This window comes from Mus caroli, chromosome 3 (genome assembly GCF_900094665.2).
Source record: "Mus caroli chromosome 3, CAROLI_EIJ_v1.1, whole genome shotgun sequence".
Classification (NCBI taxonomy): Eukaryota; Metazoa; Chordata; class Mammalia; order Rodentia; family Muridae; genus Mus; species Mus caroli.
Genome location: NC_034572.1, coordinates 12,889,559 through 12,911,098, shown reverse-complemented (window position 1 = coordinate 12,911,098; position 21,540 = coordinate 12,889,559). Strand labels below are relative to the sequence as shown.

Genomic DNA, 21,540 nt, shown 5'->3' with positions numbered 1-21,540 from the left:
TCATAAATATCAACTTCTTATAAGCTTTCTTTTTCACTGAATAAAATATCTTTTCTTCTACCTTTCAATTTTGTACTTTTTTCAACAATGATGTCTATAGTTTTCTTGCCTTGCAACATTTCTAATATTAAACTCTCAAGTTGCTTATCATCCCCATTGTCATCTTTGTGATCTTATTTTGTCTTATTTATCTTACTTGATCATAAATTGCATACGCCAGAAAATACAGTTAAACTTATTTTGCCTTGTCTATTATTGTTTTCCCATATACAGACTGAAGTGTTATAGTATCTTTCAAGATTAATTTATTAATTCAATAATTATATATGAAATGTATTAGAAGTAGCTATTGGTTAGAATAATACAGAAAACTATGAAGTTAAATTATTTCATAAAATTTCACTTAAGTCATAAAAATATATTCTGACTACTATCATGTTGCATGTATCTTTTGCTACCCTGCCTTAGCTGTGGGAACAGGCCATGCCACCAGCCCCTTCCCAGATTCTCTTGAATTGATGAGTAAATGATTCATACACAGTTGTTTGTTTTCAACTTGCCTTCTTATCACAATTGTTGGGCATTATTGGACTCCTGCTGGTAACATGCCCTTATCAATACTCATAGCATTGCACCTCCTGCCTGTCTTAAACTTTAGAGCCCAGTTACATCTAGACCCTACTAAATATCCCTGTAGGAATAGCCACAAGCCACTGTTCCTCTTGAGACTTCCCATGGCTGTCTGGCTTTTGTCCCCAAAGCATGTCTAACTCTCCTCTCCTACCTTGCATCTCTCCTTTCCTCCAGGGACCCGGGAGTCCCTTCTATTCCTTCTATCCAGCAATTAGCCTAGCTTCTTTACTGATAGATCAAGAACCAATTAGGTAACAGGACAGCATCAGAACCACCCCTGCAACTATCATACATTTATTATTGTTTATATAAGTTAAATCATCCAAAATCATGACTGTAGAGCATTTAGCTCAATTATTTTATACATAATAATAATTTTAGTGAAGTGATTAATTAATGTGAGTACATTCATTTATTAAAACCATCACTGTTCACAATAAATTATATGTATTTTTACAAATACACTTTATTATGTAAATGATATTTATAACTATTTCTTCAGGTAGGAACAACAGAATAACTTGGATTAGCAATGTGGTTTTAGACTAACAGAAAAAAATACTAAGTATAAAGTAGTTTTTGCTTTTCAGGGACATTTTGATGTTGAGCAGCATTTGATTTTTTTCTATTTGAATAGTGTGGTCCATTTCTATTCAACCCTAATGTTTTTTGTTCTTAATTCTAGCCTCATGAAAAGGCTCTAAATAAATGTAGATTTCAATTAAACGAGGCTAGACTGTTATTTATAATTAAGCTTCCTAATAGTACGAGATTGTTTACTAGCCAAATGAAATAGAAATGGTGGCTTTTACAATAAATTTGGGGTTGGAGCTTGTTGCTGCACATTTGAGTTTCTGTTATGCCAACACAGCTGGAGGCAGATGGTAGAAGTGGCTTTGAGGCGCCTGCCCATGAATAATGGTAGACCAAGGGCGTCCAGCCCTGCAGGAGTGCTTTGGGTAGACAACTTTTAGGAAGACCTTGGAAATACCTTTTTGTGCTCAAAGTATTTTTACTTTTGAACAACTAAAGACCTCAGCTAAAAAGCTGGAAACAGTCAGAGAGCAAAGTACTTTGAAATGAAAATAGTTGCCTCACATATAAACATCTATACCTGTTAGCAGACTGCACATGACTACACATATGTCTGTCTTTTCTTTCTCTTTGGGTTCAGAGGAAACCCAAAGTCTCCTTTTTCCTTCTTAACCTTAGAGTGGATACTAATTTCCTGTCACTACTATCAATTTTAATTTGTTTCATTTTCTGCTTAAGATATCTCTTTCCCCAGGCTTACCCTTGTGTGTACCTGTTTGTGTGTGTGTGCTTGTACATTGCATATGCATATGCACACATAAAAGTAGAGGATGCAGGATGACATTAAGAGTCTTCTTCAATCACTTTGCCTCTCATTTTTTTCAGACAGGACTTTCATTTAGCCTGATTAAGTTAGGTTGGCAGACCAGCAAGCTCTAAGAATTCTCCTGACTCTACTTCCCTAGTTTATGGATTACAAACATCACTACAGTTTTGGGTCTTTTTGTCGGTGCTGATCATTTGACAGGTTCTCATGCTTACATGGCAAATACTTTACCTGTTATTGCTGAACAACTTATTCAACACTCCTCCATTTTTCTTTTTCTGAAGCTGGTAAAAAGTGCAAGAAGATCCCATGAACATCTCTCTGTCTTGAGGGTTCTTTGCTACAGTGGGTCTATGAAGTAAGAATTCACATGAGTAGTCTTTTTCTTCCTAAGATTGATCATTTTACTTCTGGTCTATAATCAAGTCCATATCGCCAAATATATTACCATTACATTATTATTATTTAATGATAAAAACATTTTTGTAAGTAACAGTTGTAATTGGATATAAATATTTATTTAAAAAATGAAGCCAGGAAGTGGTGTTGCACGCCTTTAATCCCAGCACTTGGGAGGCAGAGGCAGGCAGATTTCTGAGTTCAAGGCCAGCCTGGTCTACACAGTTAGTTCCAGGACAGCCAGAGCTATACACAGAAACCCTGCCTCAAAAACAACACAGAACAAAACAAAACAGCCAAAATATAAAGTCAGGTGTGGTTTCACACACATATTATTCTAGCACTTGGGAGACTGAGAAAAGGGAATTGCAAATTTAGGGTTCATGCAGATTATATAAAGAAACTCTGACTCAAACAAACCATTCAACTGAAAGAGGAAGAAAAGATAGAATTAATACTGTGAACAATTTGTCATAATTATAAATATTTATTGAGTACTGTGTTCCTGAATACTTACATAAATCATTTATTTTAGCCTTTAAATGACCTGAAGAAGAACTAATCATGACAACATTAATATTTGGGAACATTAAATACCTTTGTCATTGTCACATTTGAAAATGGATTTTTGGATATAGCTAAGAAATCTCATTCAAGGATATGACTGTAAAATTATATCAGCACTATTTGCAAGAAAAATGTTTACTAAGCCTGGTGACAAATAGAAAACTGAATTAATAGTGCTTTGCTGATTTGTGTATGAAATGCTCCATTAAGGTCTGTCTTAGTCAGGGTTTCTATTCCTGCACAAACATCATGACCAAGAAACAAGCTGGGAAGGAAAGGGTTTATTTGGCTTACACTTCCATACTGCTGTTCATCACCAAGGAAGTCAGGACTGGAACTCAAGCAGGGCAGGAAGCAGGAGCTGATGCAGAAGCCATGGAGGGATGTTCTTTACTGACTTGCCTTCCCTGGCTTGCTCAGTCTGCTCTCTTATAGAACCAAAACTACCAGCCCAGAGATAGCACCACCCACAAGGGGACCTCCCCCCTTGATCACTAATTGAGAAAATGCCTTATGAATCTCATGGAGGCACTTCCCCAACTGAAGCTCCTTTCTCTGTGATAACTCCAGCTGTGTCAAGTTGACACAAAACTAGCCAGTACAAGGTCCATCTTAAAATTCCAGTTAGACCCATTCTCTCCCTCCCTACCTCTGCCTACATTTATCAAACCTGTGGACCCTGAACTATACAGATTAGACAGATTAGATTAGATTCCTTTCCAATACCCATCTGCCCTGCTTGTTGAGTCCTCCAGGGAACCTGAAGCTTCTCTGAGCAGTTTACTATCCATGGTAGTAAACCTCCATTCTCCTGTCACCTCTCTGAGGACCTTCATCATCAGTTCTACAGATTTTGAAACATTTGGATTTGCTGATCTGGAAACACACAACACAAGGAGTCCATTGGAGGCCTGTAACACCAAGACCATCTAAGTTAACCCCCTCCCAGGAACATCCAAGGATCTAAGCCATCCACATGGCTAAAGATCCTTCAAAAAGCACAGTCAGAAAAAGCCAAATCAATATCACATTTTCAGAGCACAACTAATGTACTGCAGCAAGCCCTGAATGTCCCTACACAACTGAAACACATTAAAATGATCTTAAATCCAATTTTATAAAGATGATAGGGGCCTTTAAGAGGAAATGAATAGATCTCTTAAAGAAATACTGGAAAATACAAACAGGTAGAGGTCTTTACAGAGGAAACAAATAAATCCATTAACAATATACAGGAAAATCCAGTTAAGCAGGAAATAGCTAAAACTTTTCAAGACCTGAAAGTGGAAATAGAAGATTAAAAAATAAATACACAAACTGAGGGAATTATGGAAATGGAGAACCACAGAAACAACAGATGCAAGCATCACCAACTGAATACAGGAGATGAAAGACAGCATCTCAGTTGTAAAAGGTACAATTGAAGAAATTGCTACATCAGTTAAAGAAACTGTTAAAAAATCCTGACACAAATCATCTAGAAAATCTGGGATACCACAATAAGGTAAGAATAATAGGAATAGAAGAAGTTGAAGAGTCTTACCTCCAAGGCCCAGAAATTATTTTCAAGAAAGTCATAGGAAAAAATTTTCAGTATAAAGAAAGAGGTGCCAATAAAAATACAAGAAGCTTATATAACACCACTTGGACTGGACTAGAAAAGAATCCCCCCACCACATAATAATCAAAACAGAAAATCTATAAAGAGAGAATATTAAAAGCTGCAAGGGGAAAAGGCCAAGTAACAAACAAAGGCCGACATATCAGTAATTACACCTGACTTCTCAACAGAGAATCCAAAATGTAGAAAGGCCTGGACAGACATGTGTAACTTATAAAAACCCATAGATGCCAACTTACACTACTATACTCATACTCATTAATTATCTCAATAAGCATAGATAGAGAAAACATATTTTAGACAAATAAATTCAAACAATATGTATCCACAAATCCAGTCCTTCAAAAGGAAAACTCCAACCCCAAAATGATAACTATATCCAAGAAAAAACAGGATATAGTTTGCCTCTCAGCGCGCGCACACACACACACACACACACACACACACACACACACCATCACTGCCACCACCACCACCAATATCAAAATATTAAGAAGAAAAAAGTCACTGGCCATTAATATCTTTCAACATCAATGGACTCAATTGCCCAATAAAAAGACACAAGCTAAGAGAATGGATGCAAAACCAGGACCCATCATTTTGTGGTATTAAAAACCACACTACAATAATAAAAGATAGACACTACCTCAGAGTAAAGCCTGGAAAAAAGTTTATCAAGCAATCAGACCCAAGAAGAAGGCTGAAGTAGCCATTCTAATATTTAATAAAATAGACTTTCAGCTAAAATTAAACAAAAGGGACAGGGAAGGACACGTCATACTTAACAAAGGAAAAAAAATCTACCAAGGTGATACCTCAAATCTGATTGCCTATGCCCCAAGGACAAGGCCTCCACATCCATAAAAATACCATTGCTAAAGCGTAAATTGTACGTTGAGCCCAATACATTGAGAGAGAGAGAGAGAGAGAGAGAGAGAGAGAGAGAGAGTTCAAAAAGAAGACTTCAACATCCCACTTTCACCAAATCACAGGTCATCTAGACAAAAACTAATCAAAGAAATAATGAAACTAACAAATATTATAAATCAAATGTACTTAACAGACATTTATAGGATATTTTACCTAAACATAAATGAATATAATTTCTTCTCAACACCTTATGGATCCTTCTCAAAAATTGACTATGTTGTTGGTCACAAAGCAAATCTCAACAGATACAAGAAAATTGAAAAAAAAAAAAACACCTTTTATCTTATTAGACAACTATGGACTTCAACAACACAAACAAATTCTACATACTCATGGATATTGAACAACTCTCTACTCAATGATCTCTGGATGAAGGAAAAAATTAAACATTCAGTAAAAATGAAGACAAAACTGTAAGAGATTCTGATGCTAAGGTCCTATTCCTCAAGAACCCATGGGCCAATTGCTAGACAGAAGGGATATGTGGCACTTCTAGGTCCCTGGGGGCAAGATACACTCTGTCTCTGTCTTTCTGCTTCTCTGTCTCTGTCTCTGTCTGTCTCTGTCTCTGTCTCTGTTTCTCTCTCTCTCTCTCTCTCTCTCTCTCACACACACACACACACACACACACACATTTGGTTACACACAAATACAGGAAAATTAGTCCTACTATGCCCTGCTACTTTGGCTGAGTCAAAGATGAAAATTAGGTAAGATGCCATCAGAGTCCTTACAAGTAAATAAGCAAATAGTGGATGAAAACAGCATGCTTTTGAAATGAATATACAGTATTGATAGCTTACATGGACCTTATTGGTTGAAAGAACATTCTGATGGTTAATGTTCTATGTCAGCAAAACTAGATCAAGAGATGTCTAAATTATATTTGTCTAAATATTAACACTTACTTCTGACTATCTGTGAGGGTCATTTCCAGGACCATTGTTCAAATGGAAAGACTTCATTTCCAGGACTATTCTGGTCTCGTGAATGGAATAATCACTTGATGGACCAATAACATGATGACATTATTGCCAGACAGTGGAAATAGTTGATGGAGGAAGTAAGTCGCAAGATTTGTGTCTTTGGTGAGTGTATCATTCCTGTATGTTTTTTATTTGCCCCTGACTTCACCAAGTAAAGAAAATTTTTAACACCCACTTCTGCTATGATGTTCTCTCCAATTATATGAGGCCAACCAAACCTAACTTGGACTCTGTAAAGGCGTGTTCAAATATATATTTATTTCTTTTAAGTTGTTATGTTAGGCATTCTACAACAATGAAGAGAAAGTAATGAAAACAACTTACTAGTAGTCCTGTAAGCAAAAGGTTATGATAATAAGGCAGACTATAATGGCTAAGGTATGGGGTAATAAAGGATATAAAATGCAGACCATATAAGATTCTAGAATCTTCCCTATTAGACTACCCTATACTGGATGATTTATAAAGAATAGAATTAACTTCACACAGTTCCAGAGACTAAGGAATATCCAAACTATGGTACCATGAGATTCAGTATCTGGTGGAAACCTTCTGCTTTACTACAAAGTTTTTGGGGACTATATCCTCATGAGGTAAAATAAACAAGGGATTTGGGTTTATTTCATGAATACCATAGAATGGTTCTATCCCTGTCATCTAATCACCTTCCCAAAGGACCATGTTTTTCTGCAGAGAGATGGCTCAGCAGGTAAAGGAACTTGCTGCCAACACTGATGGGAAAGACCAAGATACCACCATATCATGGAAGAAAATAACTGACTCCTGCAAATCAATAATCTCCTCTCCTCTCTACATGTGTATGACACATATGCTGGAGGACATCCTGAATGTGTATGCCAATACATACAAACAAAAAATAAATAAATAAAAGCATGTGAAAAAAATTAAGGGTACTCTAACTTCTTATTCTATCACTATACAAGTTTTGACTTTAACATAATATAAAATAGACATAAACATTCATCCATAACAGAAGCTTTGAACAAAGTTCTCCCACATCCTTTATGAAAGATCACTGAAGCCCCCAATTTATCTTGAGATATTTTTCCAGCTTTCGTCCCTTGCTCTTCATTTCATCTATTAACTCATCTGTCTCTTCTATCCTAAGTCACTCTCTCATTAAACTCTAGAAGAAATTTTGTTCCTGCTTTGTCTATTCTTGAAGAGTATTCCTTTTAACTCTTGTTGTTCTCCCTGGAAAAATGCCAGCCGGTTGCACTACCTGTAGCTCTTTCCCTTCATATGCTCCTAAACCTTCATGTGACTAGGTTTTTTTTTTTTTTTCAAGTTTTGCCTCTAGAGGGTTAAAATTGGACAAGATGAAGAAGACACAGGCAAAACTAAGGTACAAAAGAGAAACTGGGAAATAGCATCTCTGTTCAAAGGTACTATTTTTCTATTTTGTTCAGAAATCAAGATAAATAGTAATAGAATGAGTGAGGCCTGGAGGACAGTTGTGAGCCCTCACACAAACTTAAGAATGCACATTTAAAAAAAAAAAAAAAAAAAAAAAAAAAAAAAAAAAAAAAAAACAGGCCAAGGTTTTGTTGTTTGTTTGTTTGTTTTTGTTTTGTTGTTATGTTTTAAAAATGGGAAATATATAATGACCTCAATCAAGGAAGAAATATGCTCTAGCTTTTTTATTGCAAGGTTTACTTTGGGGGCCTATGAATAAAATAAGTTGTATGAGGTTCCTCATGCCATTACAGTTAAAAGAACTTAATCAGTGGTCCTGAAGTTGGGAAGGCATAACTTAAGAGAAGACAAAATTATTACTTACAGAGGGAAAAGGAAGAGGTGATAGGAAGTCAGTTTTCCTGGGAACTGGTTACAAACAGGAAGCTTTGCCTCGCAATGGTTGGGAAACAGGGAATATCAAAAGACAAAAGCATTTCATACCTTGAGTAAATAGGTTGGAAAGGTTTAATGTAGACTCAGCTGGAAGTGAGAGGCCAAATACAAACCTAGATATCATTTAATGTGTGAGCATCTCAAATATGCTTGTGGACTGCTTACACCAATCCAGGAAAACTTATTGAAGTTTGTACAAATAGTTGGAACTGTACAAAAGTTTTCTCATGTTTTACTCTGGATAATGGGACCTTAGTCCTAGTTTGCTTTAAAACTCACATAAGGCTCTTTGTACAACTTATGAAGTTTTGTTATTTTTTTCCTTAACTGAAACAAGTTGCTGTGGTCTTTACTCTTGGGTCACATTCATAAGTGAAGAAAGCTGACCGGTTAAAGTAAAAAAGAAATGCTGTCCTCGTAACTTGACAATTAAACTTGTGTCTTCAGTCACATTTTCCTTCCACATTTGGTGTTCTGGTCATGGACTATCATTTGTCAGTTTTCCTTAAAAGGAGACTATTTGTGCTTCTCATATGTTTGATTCTGGTTGTAGAATTTTGGAGTCTTGGCTAGATGGTGGAATATATTTCTCCCACACCAAGGTATGCTCCAATTGATCATAAGTGAGTGTCCTTACTCCCAGACAACTATGTGTATTGTCAACAGATCAGAAATATCTCAACATGCCTGCACCATATCATAATGGCTACTATAAAGCCTGAAATTACCTTGATTATGGGGGGCCCAAGCAGTAATGATTGACTCCACTCTGCTAAGGGCCATCTCATCTGTTGAGGTCATTTATTGCCATGTGCTATGCTATTTAAGTGGTCTCAGCAGGATATGAGTGACTGAAAATGGAGTTGTTTAGACAAGTTCTTGCCAAGAGTTATTTATAGGTTGGGTGCTACTTTAAAAATCCTTTAGTGTTCTGCTGATCTTTTCTTTAAATCTATTTTCCTTTTATGATATATTTTTACCTATTCATCTTTATGGAAAGCTGTTTGGTGCCATTAGACTTTTTCAATTATCTCCTTTCTCCACATTCCATTTACTCCTTCTGTCTGTTTTTCTTTCCATCCCTGTCCTTCTCCAATTGTTGAACATATTCCAACTATGACTGAACCCAGAGTAATCTACTGCATATTTTAATTCTGCAGCCCTGGCATGTCCAAGTAGTGTTAAATTGAGCTATCAGTTTACAATATTTGACTTCCTTTCTGCTTCCTGGCTCTTTTTATCCAGCTTCTGACTTTTAGATACTTTTACATCATTTTGCAAGGGTTGTATAAAGTCATGCCTTCATGAAATTGTGCTGCTTTGTTGAATGCCATTTTATTGATTTGCAGTGCCTTCAACTTGGGATGAATCCTCAGTTGTGTTTGTGTGTTTGTGTGTGTTTTAGCATTTCTTTTATTGTTTGCTGTATGCCTTTTGGTGTTATGATTTTCTAGATTTTAAGCAAAGGTTTTACCTGAGATCCAAGTGCAGTTTTTCTTTTAATTTTTAAGAACTTTCTACTTGAATACTTTTCTCTGAGGTTAATATTTTAACAAAGTAATATTGTTTGTAATTGATCGTTTTTCCAGTGATTGGTACTCCTGTGCAAAGTTTACCAATCTTGGGCCAGCCTTGTATCTTTCTACTTCTACGCCTGATGGTTTGCATTTGGCCCTTTCTATGACACTATAAATCATACCCTGGCTCTTCAGTACTAATGTGGATAAATGGCAATTCTCACAATTTGTTGAATCTTAAATATTATATACAGTACATGCTGATATTTTTGTTAACTACAAAGTGTTGTGCAGAAGTAAATGCCTATATTTGACTTCTCACAAAAGAGGAGTAAAAGAAGGAAAAATGGAACATCAGTAACGCTTAGCTAAGTGTAAGGGTTTGAAATCAAGAGAGATTGTAGTGAAACAGCCGCACTTAGTGAAACAACAACAACAAAAACTAGAAGGGTATATAATAACTTAGAAAATTAGAGTGAAATGAATATAAAGTTCCTTAGAGCATGAGGAAAAGCAAAATGAGGTTGAAGGATTTAGTTAAGTCAAAAGTTGTATTATTAAAAAGTTCACAATTATTGAAATTTTCCACATTAGTCCTTAGTAGTGGATGAACCTGTTATTAATCACAATTTTATTTTTAAAAAAATTTAACCTCAGTGAAAGTGTTCAAATATACAGCCTTTGATAACTCAAGGTGAAACCTTTGTGGGGGGTTGGTCTGGTGCTGCTTATATCCAAATGCTAAATTTTGTACACCACAATTTGGTTGCTCCAAGTACAGATCTTCACACATATCAGCGTCTATTGTGGAATAGTTGTCAACAAAATTATGTCTGATTGGTTGATAATGATCCTTTTATTCTGGGCTGGGAAGAAAAGGAGGAGAGCAGAAATTCTTAGGCTCTTGGTCAGAGAGCAGAAATTGCTGGGCTTGGTGTCAGAGGCATGAGAAGGAGGAAGAGGAAGAGGAAGAGAGAAGTTGCTTTGATGTAGGTGGATTGTGAATCCATGGCTATGTGGGCCAGCCTGTTGGGGTAGGAACAGGCTAGTCAGAACATGGCAAGTAATATTTTCGGTTTATTGATAGGGAAGTAGAGAGTATAGCATAGAGGGCTGATATCAGCCCAGCTCTAATGTTTTAAAGATTATTACAAATCTAAAGGTTTTTGCATCTTTTATTTGAGAACTATATGGTCCAAGTGGGATTAAAAAAATCTCCAAAATAATATTGACCACAACAAACTATAGAAAATCAAAACAACAAAGCAGAAAGACATGCATGAAATAGTGAAAGAAATGCCTACCTAAAGTTTATCACCTGTGGGATCAGGACATTTACCTAGATCCAGGAATTAGTAATGATCTCACAACATTCAATACATTTGGTGTTAATTTGTAATGAAATATACACACTGTAAAAACGTGTGTTATTTTAATAAGCATCTTTAAAGTAGATACTATGGAAGTAATGAAAAGAGATAGAACAGATATATATGCATAAAGAAATTAGAAACAGATTGATAAAACACCAAAGTATACACATATATAAAGGAAATTAAGCTTTATCCTAAGGCAAAGCTTCTTAAACTTTGTCATCATAATACTGAACTTCTAGCATGCAGGTCCCATCATTGGTTAACTGATACTCACTTCCTGTTCCGTAGGCATCACTTTCTACCTAAATTTGAGAACCTGATGGATGAAAGGATAGTTATAAATATCTATTCTCCTCTAAAGACAGCATATTAGGTGAAGGAGGAAACTATTGTCATTTATCATAGAAAGTCTTGAATTTATAATCCATCTTTCCCACATTAAAATGGATCATCTACACAGAGCTGCCTTTCTAACAATTTTATGTAAATATCACCTGGAGAATTTGTCAAAACTCAGATTTAGATCAGTAAGTATATGGTGAAGTTTGAGAGTCTCCCAGCTTTTGATGTCCTACTTTGCTGTGGACAACACACTGATGATCAAGAGTCTATTCTATGTATTTTTGTGCTGCCATGTAGCTAAAAAGAACATGAATTCAAAGCAGTTTTGAGTTCAGATGTCCCTCCTCTGGCTTGAGACTATGTGGATATCCATGGGCTGTACATCTACATGGTATTTACCATTAATATGAGCCAGCGAAATTAATACTGACCCCTGCTTGTGCAAAGTGCTGGGAACAGCGAAGGCCCTGGTGACAGAACAGGCTGAGACTCCATCATGGCTTCATTTGGCAGGGCAGGCCATCCATCCACAACAGGCCACTCCACTCCACCCCTGCATCTCCAGCTCCTTTTCTACTCATAATACTCAAACTGTTCATCTTTCTTTATTGTAGTAGCTGTGGTCAGGCCACAAAACAGGCAGACCTCAGGGTGTCACATTTATTTTATCATCTATCTATCTATCTATCTATCTATCTATCTATCTATCTATCTATCTATGCGAGAAGTATATGAGTATTGTAGTACTCTATTCAGTCATTTCCCTCAGCCAATGTCAATGTCTGGAAATTTAATTACTAAAACTGAGAGGCTTCCCTTAACTGAAGTAAGCACTGAATGTGAAGTTCAATGGCTTTTCTTAGGCTCATGGTTTTGTATTCACATCCTTTTGAGCAGTGGATCTCAATCTGTGGGTCCTGATCACTTCAGGGACCAATAAACCTTTCACAGGGGCTACATATCAGGTATCCTGAATATTATATAATTAAATTACAACTCCTAAGAGTAGCAAAATTATATTATGAAGAAAGAACAAAAATAATTTTATGTTTGGGGGTCACCACAACATGAGAATCTATACTAATGGGTTGCAGTGCTAGAAATATTGAGAATTACTGCTCTAAAGAAACCTCCCCACATGTGTTTTGCAAATTATATCTTGCATAGTCTAAGTTTATGGACTAATATCTGCTTATCAGTGAGTGCATATCACATGAGTTCTTCTGTGATTGGGTTACCTCACTCAGGATGATATACTCCAGATCCATCCATTTGCCTAGGAATTTCATAAATATTGTTTTTAATTACTGAGTAGTACTCCATTGTGTAAATGTACCACATTTTCTGTATCCATTCCTCTGTTGAGGGACACCTGGGTTCTTTCCAAGTTCTGGCTATTATAAATAAGGCTGCTATGAATATAGTGGAGCATTTGTCCTTACTACAAGTTGGAACACCTTCTAGGTATATGTCCAGGAGAGGTATTGCTGGATCCTCCAGTAGTACTATGTTAAATTTTCTGAGGTACTGCCATACTGATTTCTAGAGTGGTTGTACCAGCTTGCAATCCCACAACGAGTGGATACTTGTTCTTTCTTAGTATGGGGAACAAAATAGCCATGGAAGGAGTTGCAGAGACAAAGTTTGGAGCTGAGACAGATAAAAGACCACCCAGAGAATGCCCCACCCAGTGATCCATCCCATATATAACCACCAAAACCCTCTCTCTCTCTGTCTCTGTCTCTCTCTCTGTCTCTGTCTCTCTCTCTCTGTCTCTCTCTCTCTGTCTCTCGCTCTCTCTGTGTCTCTCTCCCTCTCTTTCTCTCTCTCTCTCTCTGCATGCCTTTGTCATGAACAATCCATAAAAAATGAGATCAAACTATTTGTGGTCTTATATGCATTGCTTTGTTTATTTAATACAAAGTTTTATTTTTTGTTGAGTCATTATTTCATAGTTGGACAGTATCCTATTTTGTAGGTAACACTTTTCTTTTCACATTCATTGTTGATACATATTTGAATTTCTTTCTTTAACTAATAAGAAAAGTGCTATTACCACAGTAGTGGACAATCATGTGTCACCATATGCTTTTATTTATCTAGGGGGCATCCCTAAAAGTAAAATTTCTGTGTGACACTGCAATCATTCCTTGTTATTTTAAGTACTTAGTAAAAATGTATGAGAGTTCTAATACTCCACTTCCTCACTAGTAGATTTTTTGTTTGATTCAGTTTGATGAGTGTGCGTGTGTGTGTGTGTATGCGTGTGTGTATGCATGTGTATACATATGCATGTTTATGCTTGACAGGAATACATGTTTGTCTGTACACCCATATATGCAAGTATATGTACTTATATGTGCATGTCACTATTTTGCAGGTGCTTGTGTATGGGGTGATGTCTATTTGTGTGTATTTGTGGCTGCATACATGTTCATGCTTGTGTATGTGTAGGAATTTTCATGTGCTCATGCACATGCATGCATGTCCCTGTGTTGTTCAACTGTGTGTGACTTTTGCTTTTTCACAAGTTATAACATACTCGTTTTCAAATATGGTTGATATTAGAAACAAGACAAAGTGATATTTCCATAAAAATGACAGGGAATTCTATCATATCATGATTTTTACATTGTAAATTCCCTTTCCACAATTCTGGACAACTCTTTAATGGAATCTTTTTATCATATAAACTATTCTATTTAGGTGATGCTTGTGTCAAAGTCACCAGTAGATTATTTGAATTCTTTCCCATATCTGTGTTGTTTTCTCAGATTCTATCTTTGACATCATGAGACTGTACTTAAAACTGACCTCCCCAACAACCTCACATCATAGTGACAGATCTTCCAACCAGAGCCAGCTGATCCCAAAGCACATTTTTAATCTTAACTTATTTTATAAGAGGCTAATGGTGCTTCTCTTTGAGAATCCATAAATATGTCCAATTATAACCTATTTAAAAATTATTTTCATTTCCATCTCCACACTGGCTTATTTATATACATTTTCTACTCCAGTTGGTAGGATTTTCTCATGTCCTACCATTTAAATTAGAAACTTCACAATGGGTCACTGGCACTTTTAATTTTGTGCAAGAACAATATTTGTTTATTTTCAATGTTCCCCTCTCTTCTTTTCCTTTACCACCTGGTGCTGAGCTTCAGGCTTTTCTTGGTAGTGCTTTAGTTACTTTCCCACTGCTGTGATAAAATACCATGGCCAAGGCTACTCATGGAAAGAAGGGTTTATTTGAGGTTTATAGTTCCTGAGGGATAGGATTCCATCACCATCCCGGTGGGGAGCATGGAGTCAGGCAGGCATTGCACTGAAGCAGCAGCTGAGAGCTCATCTTTATCTACAAACAGGAAACAGAGAGAGACCTAGATTACAATAGTGTGTTTGTTGAAACCTCAAGGCCTGCCTCTAGTAACATATTTTCTGAAGCAAAGCTCAACCTCCTTCCCTAAACAGTTATTAACTTAGACTGAATATTCAAATGTTCAAGACTAATCAATGATGTCTATCTCAAACAACTACACACCAAATGTTTAGGGGAATTCTTTCATTGATATTTCTGCCAGAAGGCCTTCTATGGTTTCTGCATCCCTCAGGAGTTGTCAGGGAGTTTATGTAAAGGAGAATCTGGTCCTATCATTCCCTTGTTAGAAGGCTCAGCGACATTCTGTCTACTGTGATTTAAGCACCTATTTTATTGTTCTTGTGTCAATACATCCCATAACTTTCAATCAAGAATTTTAAAAATTCAAGTGACAATTTGAAGATGTGTTATTAGTAAAAAGCGATATATATGAGCAAAACCACTTAATTTTAAAAGTGGAAAAATGTTCTATTGCAGCTTAATAGATGAGAACCTTGAAAGATTAATGATCTCCTGGATGATTTGCACAGAGAATTATTAAATCCTTGTACATTCTGTAGAAAGATCACTGCATATCTTTTACATATACAAAACAAGATGTGTATACACTACATTTATGTAAACATATCTGATTTCTCTTTTGATTAGAACTTTGAGCCATGTTATCCTACTCTGACGTTTCCATAGGAACATATTACATATGGAAATTTTATTTTCGGAGAACTACCATAAGCTATGCATGTTGTGGGAATAAAAATGAACACAGGAATAAAGTAAAAGTTAAATTTAAACTGGAGTACCTTTGATTAAATTGTCACCTATAACAAGTTTCATAGTTCAACATTTAGATGTTTGGGAAAATCAAAATCAACATAAGACCAAGAGACCTACATGATTTGGACATCCAAACTAGTAAGGCATACTTATACTACTATTTTTAATAAAATAAACTAATGTTCACCTTTCATTTTTTTGATCAAATCACTCCTTATCATTGGACATATTCCTACTGGAATTTGGTCAAAATGAAATCCTTTATAATTTTGACCCTCTTTCCTGTTTATTCCCAAACAGATATTACCCCCTATCAGATTTAGGATGGTAAAGGTCTTTTTCCAATCTGCAGGTTTTGGCAGTGTCCTTTGCCTTATAGGAGCTTTGCAATTTTATGAGGTCCCATTTGTTGATACTTGATTTTACCACACAAGCCATTACTGTTCTGTTCAGGAATTTTTCCCCTGTGGCTATATCTTCAAGGCTCTTCCCCACTTTCTCCTATATAATTTTCAATGTCTCTGGTTTTATGTGGAGTTCCTTGATCCACTTAGACTTGAGATTTGTACAAGGAGATAAGAATGGATCAATCAACATTCTTCTACATGATAACTACCAGTTGAGCCAGCACCATTTGTTGAAAATACTGTCTTCTTTCCACTGAATGGTATTAGGTCCTTAGTCAAAGATCAAGTGACCATAGGTGTGTGGGTTCATTTCTGGGTCTTCAATTCTATTCTATTGATCTACCTGTCTGTCATTGTACCAGTACCATGCAGTTTTTATCACAATTGCTCTGTAGTACAGCTTGAGGTCAGGCATGGTGATTCCACCAGAGTTTCTTGTATTGTTGAGAATAATTTTTCCTATCCCAGGTTTTTTGTTATTCCAGATGAATTTGCAAATTGCCCTTTCTAACTCGGTAAAGAATTGAGTTGGAATTTTGATGGAGATTGCATTGAATCTGTAGATTGCTTTCGGCAAGATAGAGATTTTTGCTATATTGATCCTGCCAATCCATGAGCATGGGAGATCTTCCCATCTTCTGAGATCTTCTTCAATTTCTTTCTCGAGAGACTTGAGGTTCTTATCATGGAGATATTTCACTTCCTGAGTTAGAGTCACCACACCAAGGTATTTTATATTATTTGTGACTATTTTGAAGAGTGTTGTTTCCCTAATTTCTTTCTCAGCCTGATTTTACTTTGTGTAGAGAAAGGCCACTGATTTGTTTGAGTTAATTTTATATCCAGCTACTTCACTTAAGTTTTTTTTTTAATCAGGTATAGGAGTTCTCTGGTGGAATTTTTGGGGTCACATATATATATATATATATATATATATATATATATATATATATATATATATTATCCAGCCATCTGTAAATAGTGATATTTTGACTTCTTGCTTTCCAATTTGTATTCCTTTGTTCTCCTTTTGTNCATCTGTAAATAGTGATATTTTGACTTCTTGCTTTCCAATTTGTATTCCTTTGTTCTCCTTTTGTTTTCTTATTGCTCTGGCTAGGACTTCAAATACTATGTTGAATAGGTAAGAATAGAGTAGGCAGCCTTGTCCATTCCCTGATTTTAGTGAGAGTGCTTCAAGATTCTCTCCATTTAGTTTGATGTTGGCTAGTGGTTTGCTGTATATTGCTTTTATTATGTTTAGTTATGGACATTGAATTCCTGATATTTACAAGAATTTTATCATAAACAGGTGGTGGATTTTGTCAAATGCTTTTTCAGCATCTAATGAGATGATCATGTGGTTTTTGTTTTTGAGTTTGTTTATATAGTGGATTATGTTGATGGATTTCCATATATTGAACCATCCCTGTATTTCTGGGATGAAGTCTACTTGATCATGATGGATGTTTATTTGATGTGTTCTTGGATATGATTTGTGAGAATTTTATTAAGTATTTTTGCATTGATATTCATTAGGGAAATTGGTCTGAAGTTCTCTTTCTTTGTTATGTCTTTATGTGGTTTAGGTATCAGAGTAATTGTGGCTTCATGGAACGGATTGAGTAGAGTATCTTTTGTTTCTATTTTGTGGAATAGTTTGAGGAGTATTGGAATGAGGTCCTCTTTGAAGGTCTGATAGACCTGGGCTTTTTTTTATTGGGAGACTATTAATTACTGTTTCTATTACTTTAGGGGATATTTCTAATGCATTGGTCTGATATTTCACTAATGTTATGCTCATTGTAAATCTTCATTTTTTTCCAAGCTCTATTGAATAGCCAGAGGAAGGAAATTTATGCCTCCTTTCACTAGCATACCAGCATCTACAGAGAACACTGAGAAATTAAAGGAAATAAATATTAACAATTTAGGCAATTATGCCACCATGAAGAGTACATGTAATGATATATCTACACAGATTGTGCTAGGTCCACACTTATCCTATGTATGTTCAGATAGTTTCAGATCTAGAATACACATTACACATATGAACTATCAACTAGAACCTGAAAATCCTCTTGTTCATATTATTATATGCACAAGATATGATATGTGCTAGGTATTATAGTGGTACCTTTAAAACTTGATTGAAAGGCTGGGGGATGACTCCATAAGTATAGTACTTGATAGATGAGTATGAGGATCAGCAGCACCCCTACAATAAGCCCCATACTGTGGCACAAGCCTTGAATCTCAGTACTAGGAAATGGAGTCAGTCCTCTGGCTTACACATTAACATGTGCACAAGGCATATGCATATACTTTTCCCACAGTTTGCTAATTGATTCTAAAGCATATTGGTTATTAAAACATTATTCAGAAATTGGAATGAATCAAAATAAACAAATATAGTGTTGATGGCTCCACTCCCATGTTGTATTCATGAATGTAATTAAAATTTCATCAGCCAGGGTTGACTTCTAGGTCCTTTCAACATATTCTATCTTCTAAAAAGTGAGAGTGAACTTACCACTTTAAACCATTGCCTCACTAAAATCTTACCACTCAGCAGGTATCAACTGTTACTAGCTTAATTTTACTAAGAGAAAACTTTAACCTTCTCACACTGAGTGAAGTCTCCAAATTCAAGAAAGAGAAGCTGACATTTAGAGACCAAGATGTTTCTCTGTTATTGAATCAGAAGAAAACTTTTGGTAACTACATATTTTATATACCATTTTAAATGAAAGCTTATTTTTCCTATATTATGATAACCTTTACTTCTTTTTTAACTCAAATTATTTACTTTCCATCCTAATCTTAGATTCACTTTCCTCTTTCTCCTCCCTGTTCCTCCCTTTCACCTTACCTCCCTGTATTCTTCCTGTTCTTCCTTTCTCCTCTGAAAAGCTTCAGAAAAAGAGATGTCTTCCATAGATAGCAACTGGCTTTGGTTATCAAGTTGCAGTAGGACTAGGAGCAGCTTTGCCTATTGAGCCTTGGCAAGGCAGCCCAGTTAGGGGAAAGGTATCCAAAGGCAGGCAAGAGAGGCAGAGGCAGCCCCTGCTCCTGCTGTTAGAAGACCCACATGAAGACTAAGCTACACAACAGTAAATATATGTATATATAATATATGTATATATTATAAATATATGCAGAGACCTAGGTTGAACCCATGCATGCTCTCTATTTGGCAGTTCAATCTCTGTGAGCCCCTAAAGAGCCCAGAAGAGTTGATTCTGTGTAGGTTTTCCTGTGTCCTTGGCCCACTGGATCCTTCAATCCTTCATCCTCCTCATTCATACACTTCTCCATGATTCTCCTAATGTTTAGCTGTAGGTGTCTGCATCTGTTCCCATCAGTTGCTGGGTGAAGCTTCTCAGGTGACAGTTATGATAGCCACTTTTCTAGAAGATAATCTTTACATGTCTTACACAATAATCTTGTAGTGATGTGCTTTGGTCAACATTTTATGCAGAATTACCACAGTAAAAGAATGCTTGCGTCTCTACCCAGGTCACGGCCCTTGACTGGTTAAGTTCTCTATTCTTTGATTTTGTAGTTCCACCTTCTCTTTGGAAAGTAGCTTGACACCAGTAAACTAAGAACTGCCTTTCAGTTTCTGCCTTTAATTACTACACACGCACCAAGGTGTTATTTATTTTGTAGCATTGATGTGAGGCACAGCTCCATTTCGCTTTTGTTCACATTATTCTGCTTTCCAGTGAGAGTCCAAACCTCACAGTCATGTTTTGATTAAGAGAGTAATGCTTTATTAAAATTTGAACAGGGTGTTATCAATGTGGTGTTATTCTTATTAAAATAGCAGCACAAGATTCTTCAGTTGCGTTGTGAAAAGAGAACAGTGATTTTTCTCCTCATGCCACTTCCTAGATTTTTTTACAGTGGTTTAAATTACTTTTACTGTGAAAGGCGTCTGGTTTTCATTTGAGATGATGCTGAACCATTTTGTTGATTCAATTATCTTTAAATATATTGAAGGTATGGCCTACATTTTCCAACTTTTTTGCACTCTGAGAGGTAGAATTACATTTACATGAAGTGCTAATTTCTGCTTTGAATTCTGCTTTGTAGGTCCAAGATGTAGTTTATTTGAGAAGTATTTGAGTATTTCAAAGTTCTCTACAGATCATTGAATTCTAGGTTATTGCAACATGAATAGGCTACTGGAACACAAGGATTTTTTTTTTTACAAAGACACACTTAATACGCCAATGTTTGCAATATATATGTTTTCAGCTGTGTAAATCATAAAAAGGAGTTGCTACGCCTCAGTATAATTTCTGAAAGGCTAGGACTAGAAAAGATGAAGCTAGAATGACACATCTAAGTCATTCTAGCTTAGTTAGATCATGAATAATTGTAATCACTGAGTCTTCTGTGTTCTGGAAGCATGCATTTTGGTGTGTAAATGGCAACACACCCATGCACATTCTGTTGCATTCTCTGCACTAGAGGTGGTTCATTTGAGTCTTCAAATCTCTTCTTGATGAAGAAAGTTTCACACATTTCAGTTATGTTTATTGATGTTGTTACTTACTGGATGTTTCACACAAATGATTAGATGAATACATTCACAAACAGCCATAAACTGTAAATGCTCAGGGAGATGCAATAATGATAGGAAATTTGAGTGTTAACCTTCAATACAATTAAGAAAAAAATGTAGAAAAATAATACCCCGACTTACAGTTTTAACAATCATTTGTGGATTTTACCTAATTTGACCATATCTTAATATAGCAGCTTCCCTAAGGTAAATACTGGTGTGAAATTTTGTGCAGCATTATGGATTATTATTTTATTCTTTCTGTAATAAAGAAAGTCAAGCTTATAGTTTAAGAAAATAACTTTGAAGGTCAGAGTTTTTAGTTATATTTTGGGGGAGGGCAGATCAAAACACTACATAGAACCCTAAATAAAGAACTAATAAAAATCATACTGAAAAATGCAATCATTTCTAAAATGACTACTCAACAATTGATCAAACTTATAATATGTTTTTGTCTATCATTCTTTTTTTTAAATTGGTTATTTATTACCTTTATATTTCCAATGCTAACCCAAAAGTCCCCCACATGCTCCCCCACCCAATCCCCCACCCACCCACTCCCACTTCTTGGCCCTGGCGTTCCCCTGTACTGAGGCATATAAAGTTTGCACAACCAATGGGTCTCTCTTACCACTGATGGCCGACTAGGCTGCTATCTTCTGATTCATATGCAGCTAGAGACAGGAGCTCCGGGGGGTACTGTTAGTTCATATTGTTGTTCCACCTATAGGGTTACAGATCCCTTCAGCTCCTTGGGTACTTTCTCTAGCTTCTCCATTGGGGGCCCTGTGTTCCATC

The 21,540-nt window shown here is 36.0% G+C and overlaps 1 long non-coding RNA gene and 1 other non-coding gene across 2 annotated transcripts in view; one reads left to right on the top strand and one right to left on the bottom strand.

The window, feature by feature from the left end:
• LOC110290674 overlaps window positions 1-21,540 on the top strand; it is a 274,545-nt gene that overhangs the window by 89,292 nt on the left and 163,713 nt on the right. The gene's annotated exons all lie outside the window — the stretch shown is intronic.
• LOC115030715 lies at window positions 12,316-12,440 on the bottom strand. Its single transcript, XR_003836313.1, has one exon. It is a non-coding gene; the product is annotated as a small nucleolar RNA SNORA36 family (small nucleolar RNA).